The sequence below is a fragment of the Myotis brandtii genome, unplaced genomic scaffold (genome assembly GCF_000412655.1).
Source record: "Myotis brandtii unplaced genomic scaffold, ASM41265v1 scaffold102, whole genome shotgun sequence".
In the NCBI taxonomy this organism is placed as follows: Eukaryota; Metazoa; Chordata; class Mammalia; order Chiroptera; family Vespertilionidae; genus Myotis; species Myotis brandtii.
In genome coordinates, this window is record NW_005353405.1 from 122,129 (window position 1) to 128,138 (window position 6,010).

Genomic DNA, 6,010 nt, shown 5'->3' on the forward strand with positions numbered 1-6,010 from the left:
ATAAGGACACATATGTAATACCTTAATCAATAAAGAAAAAAAATAAATTAAAAAAAATGACAGAAAACTTCCCTAACCTAGTGAAGAAAAAAGACACACAAGTCCAGGAAGTCCCAAACAAGATGAACCCAAAGAGGCCCATACCAAGACACATCATAATTAAAATGGCAAAGGTTAAAGACAAATCTTTAAAAAATCATGAAAGCTACAAAAGAAAGACAATTAGTTACCTATAAGGGAGCTCCTCCCATAGATTGTCACTGACTTCTCAACACTAACATGTTATGCCAGAAGGGATTGTCATGAAATATTAAAAGTGATGATATAGTCCCATTCATTTATTTTTGCCTTTACTTCCCTTGCCTTGGGGGTCAAGTTCATAAAATGTTCTCTACAACCAAGGTCCTAAAGTTTGGTACCTATATTTCTTCTATGTAACTTATTGTTTCGGGTCTTATATGTAGGTCTTTGATCCATTTTGAATTAATATCGTACATGGGGACAAACTGAAATCCAGTTTCATTCTTTTGCATGTAGCTTTCCAATTTTCTCAGCACAATTTATTGATGAAACTATCTTTACTCACTGTGTGTTTCTGGCTTCTTTGTTAAAAATTATCTGTCACATACACATGTGATTTTATATCTAAGCTCTCTATTCTGTTCCATTGATCTGTGTATCTATTTCTCTACAAATACCATGCTGTTTTGATTATTACAGCTCTTAGTATAATTTGAAGTCAGGTCGTGTGATTCCTCCAGCTTTGTTCTTTTTTCTTAGGATTGCTTTGGCTATTCAGGGTCTTTTGTGGTTCCATACAAATCTGATAATTTCTTGTTCTATTTCTTTTTAAAAAAGTGACATTGTGATTTTCATGAGAATTGCATTAAATCTGTATATTGCTTTGGGTAATATATCCATTTTAACTATGTTGGTTCTTCCAATCCATGAACACAGGATATTTTTCCATTTTGTTGTGTCTTTTTCAAAGTGTCCCGGATAGAGGACTGGATAAAGATAGAGTGTCTTTTTCAAAGTGTCCCGGATAGAGGACTATTGTATCTATACACAATGGAATACTATTCAGCCATAAGAAAGGATGAAATACTACCATTTGCATTGACATGGATGGATCTTGAGAATATTATGCTAAGTGAAATAAGTCAGTCAAAAAAGCTAAGAACTATCTGATTTCATTCCTATGTGAGATATAAAAACTGAAACTCATGAACACAAATAGCAGTGTGGTGGTTGCCAGAGGGAAGGGGTTGGGGCTGTAAAGGAGGTCCTATTATATTGTAATGGGTGAAGATCTAACTTTGAGTGGTGGGCACATAGGATAATATATAGATCTTGTAACATAGAAACCCATACCTGAAACCTGTATGTTCATATTAACCAATGTCATCTGAATACATTTAATTAAAAAGTGGGAAAAAACTGCTTTCAGTTTGACAAATATGTATACATATATATCTACAAAAATTCTTGGGGTGAGAGGTACTGAAGCAAGCTAACTAATAGTTGTAAGTCTTTGAAAGTGATGAAAACCTCTACTTGCCTGCAAACAAACAAACAAAAAAAGTGGTTGAAAAGCAAGGACCATGACTACTTTACCCAGCAAGGCTATCATTTAAAATAGAAGGAGAAATAAAGAGCTTCCCAGGCAAGAAAAAGTTAAAAAGCTAAAGGAGTTCATTATCACCAAACTCCTATTACAGGAAGTGTTAGAGTCTTCTTTAATGAGAAGAAAAAGAAGAAAAAAATAACACAGAGGAATATAAGAATAAAGAATATAGGAATATAGAAAGAGGAATCTACACTAATAAAAGAGAAACATGGTAATTGGCGTACGACCGCTACCCTTTTCATTGGCTAATCAGTGAGTATATGCAAATTAACTGACAACCAAGATGGCGGCTGGCAGCCAGGCACTGAAGCGAGCAGGGAGGCTTGCTTGCTGCAGACTCCAACATTCCCCGCCTCACTTGCCAGCCTCTCAGTTGCAACTCTAAGCAACTATATACTATGTTGCAAATAAGAAGCTAAACAAAACCCCAGAAAAGGGCTTCCATTCAGCCGGGCTCGGACCGCAACATTGTATCTATGTTTTCAGCAGCAAGGCCCCAGAGCTAAAGCTGGCCAAAAAAAAAAAAAAAAAGAGAGAAGAAAACAAGGAGCGGTTGGAAGCTTTAGTCACTCGCCAGCCGGAAAACAGCCCTCAGCCCCTCACCCAGACTGGCCAGGCACCCCAGTGGGGACCCCCACCCTGATCCAGGACACCCTTCAGGGCAAACCAGCCAGCCCCTACCCATGCACCAGGCCTCTATCCTATATAGTAAAAGGGTAATAGGCCTCCCAGCACCGGGATCAGCGGAGCAGCGAGGCTCCCGGCACCGGGATCAGCATGACAGGGGGCAGCGCCCAAACCCCCTGATCGCCCTGCAGCTCTGTGTGTGACAGGGGGCAGCGCCCAAACCCCCTGATCGCCCTGTGGCTCTGTGAGTGACAGGGGGCGGGGCCACAACCTCCCTATCCGCCCTACTCTGTTCGTGACAGGGGAAGGCACCCCAACCCCCTGATCAGCCCTCCTCTGTGCCTGATAGGGGGGAGCTCCCCAATCCCCTGATTGCCCTGGGGCTCTGTGTTTGACAGGGCCAGACTGTGGCTTAGGCCCACTCCCCAAGGGAGCAGGGAGCAGGTAGTAGGACATCCCCTAGGGCTCCCAGTATGTGATAGGGGGCAAGCTGGGCTGAGGGAACCCCCTCCCCAGTGCACAAATTTTTGTGCACCGGGCCCCTAGTCCTATATAATAAAAGGCTAATATGCAAATCGACCAAATGACGGAACGAGCAGTTGCTATGACGTGCACTGACCACCAGGGGGCAGACACTCAACACAGGAGCTGCCCCCAGGTGGTCAGTGCACTCCCACAGGGGGAGTGACACTCAGCCAGAAGCCCTGAGCTGGGTTCATGGCTGACGAGTGCAGCAGCAGTGGCGGGATCCTCTGCCACCTCCACAGCAGCACTAAGGATGCCTGACTCATTGCTTAGGCCAGCTCCCCTAAGCCGTCAGACATCCCCTGAGGGCTCCTGGACTGCGAGAGAGCACAGACCAGGCTGAGGGACCCCCCCCAAGTGCACAAATTTTGTGCACTAGGCCTCTAGTATAGGAATAAAAGAATAAAATGGCAATAAATTCAGACCTATCAATAGCCACTTTAAATGTAAATGACTTAAATGTTCTAATCAAAACACATAGGGTAACTGAATAGATAAGAGAACAAGACCCTTCTATACGCTGTCTACAAGAGACCCATGCCAGAACAAAAGATACACACAGACTAAAAATACAGAGATGTAAAAAAATATTTATGAAAATGGAAATAAAAAAAGCTGGGGTAGCAATACTGATATCTGACAAAATAGACTTTAAAACAAAGGCTATATGTAATAAGAGACAAAGAAGTTCACTACATAATGATAAACTGATCACTCCAAAAAGAGGATATAACCCTTGTAAACAATTATGCATCCAACATAGGAGCACCTAAATATATATAGCACATCTTGATAGACATAAAAGGAAAGATCAACTATAATACATTCATATTAGGGAATTTTAGTATTCCATTGATATCAATAGATAGATATTCCAGACAGAAAATCAGCAAGAAAACACCAGCCTTAAGTGATAGAACTTGACACACAAGTTCTTAGTTGATATCTTGAGAACATTTCATGCCGAAGCAACAGAATATACATTATTTTCAAGTACACATGAAACATTTTCTGGGAAAGACCATATATTAGAACACAAAGCACGGTTCAGTAAACTTAAGAAGATTAAAATCATATCAAGCATCTTCTCTGACCATAATGGTATGAAACTAGAAATCAATCACAAGAGAAAAACATGGAGGCGAAATAACATGTTACTAAACAATAAACAGATTTAAAATGAGATTAAGGAAGAAATAAAAACATACCTTGAAACAAATGAAGATGAGAACACAATAACCCCAAATCTATGGGACACAGCAAAAGGATTTTTAAGAGGGAAATTCATAGCATTACAGGTCTCCCTCAAGAAACAAGAAAATTTTAAAGATTTTAAAGTAAACAATCAAACTTTATACTTAAAGGAACTAGAAAAAGAACAACAAACAAAGCCTAAAGTGAATAGAAGGGAAAAAATAGAGATCAGAGCATAAATAAATAAAATAGAGTCTAAAAAAAAATAATACAAAAGATCAATGAAACCAAGAGTTGGTTCTTTGAATAGATAAATAAGATCAACCTACATTTAATCAGATTCATCAAGAAAAAAAGGGAGAGGCTCCAAGTAAATAAATAAAAAATGAAAGAGAACTAACAAGAGACATCAATGAAATACAAAGGATTGCAAGAAAATGTTGTGAACAACTATATGGAAGAGATTAGACAATCTGGAAGAAATGGATAAATTCCTAGAAACATACTATGTTCCAAAACTGAATCAAGAAGAATCAGAGAATCTAAATAGACAGATTACAACTAGAGAAAATGAAGCAATAATAAAAAGAATAAAAAACACTTTCCAACAAAAGAAAGTCCTGAATTGGATGCCTTCACGGGTGAATTTCAGTAAAAATTCAAAGAAATTAAGACCTATCCTTCTCAAACTATTCCAAAAAATTCTAGAGGAGGGAAGACTCCCAAACTTATTTTTGTGAGGCCAGCATTATTCTTATTCCAAAACCAGATAAATACAATACAAAGAAAAGAAATTATATCCCTAATGAACATAGATGCTAAAATTCTCAACAAAATATTAGCAAATTGAATCCAGAAAACATTTGAAATATCATATACCATGATCAAGTGGAATTTATTCCAGGGATACAAGGATGGTAGAATGTGCATAAATCAATAAATGTGATAGATGACTTAAACATAATGAAGGATAATAATATCAATAGGTACAGAAAAAGCATTTGATAAAATCCAGCACCCATTTATGATAAAAACTCTCAGCCAAGTGGAAATAGAGGGATCATACCTCAAAATAGTAAAAGCCATATATGAAAACCCACAGCCAACATCATCTTCATGGGAAAAAAACTAAAATTGTTTCCCTTAAGATCAAGAGCAAAACAGGGATATCCACTTTTGCCACTTTTATTCAACATAGTACTGGAAGTCCAAGTCACAGCAATGAGACAAGAAGAAATAATAAAAGGTATCCAAGTTGAAAAGGGGGAAGTAAAACTCTCATTATCCTATTTAATAAAAGCTTAGGTGGCGTCACACCTTGCACGACATCGCCACAAGATGGCTGTGCGCACAATGGAGACAGAGCCTAGTGGCTTCTCCCTGTGGTGAGGCCTGGGGGTCCCGTGGCTCTGCGCGGCATGGAGGAGGCCAGTCTCAGCGACTCCACCGCCTCGCACAGAGGAGGTGGGTCATGGCAGGGGAGGGCAGTTGTGAGCGATCAGGCTGGCAGGGGCAGGCAGTTGTGGGCAATCAGGCCAGTGGGGGAGGGCAGTTGGGGATGATCAGGCTGGCAGGGGAGCAGTTAAGCATCAATCAGGCCAGCAGGGGAGTGGTTAGGAGGCAATCAGGCTGGCAGGCAGGTGAGCGGTAAGGAGCTAGTGGTCCCGGATTGTGAGAGGGATGTCCCAGATTGGAGAGGGTGCAGGCCAGGTTGATGGTCACCCCCCCCCCCCCCGCGCCCCCCGCATGAATTTCATGCACTGTGCCTCTAGTTTGTAGATGACATGATACTGTATATAGAGAACCCCAAAGATTCCACCAAAAGACTACTAGAACTGATAAATGAATTCAGTAAAATAGCAGGATACAAAATAAATATCCAGAAATCAGTTTCATCTTTATACACCAACTAGAGGCCTGGTGCACAAATTTGTGCACAGGTCAGGTATGGCCAGCTTGCTCCGATTGGGGTACATCAGCAGGGCCAGTTGGGGGGAGGGCCCATGGGCAGTTGGCTGGCCGATCAGGTGTTAG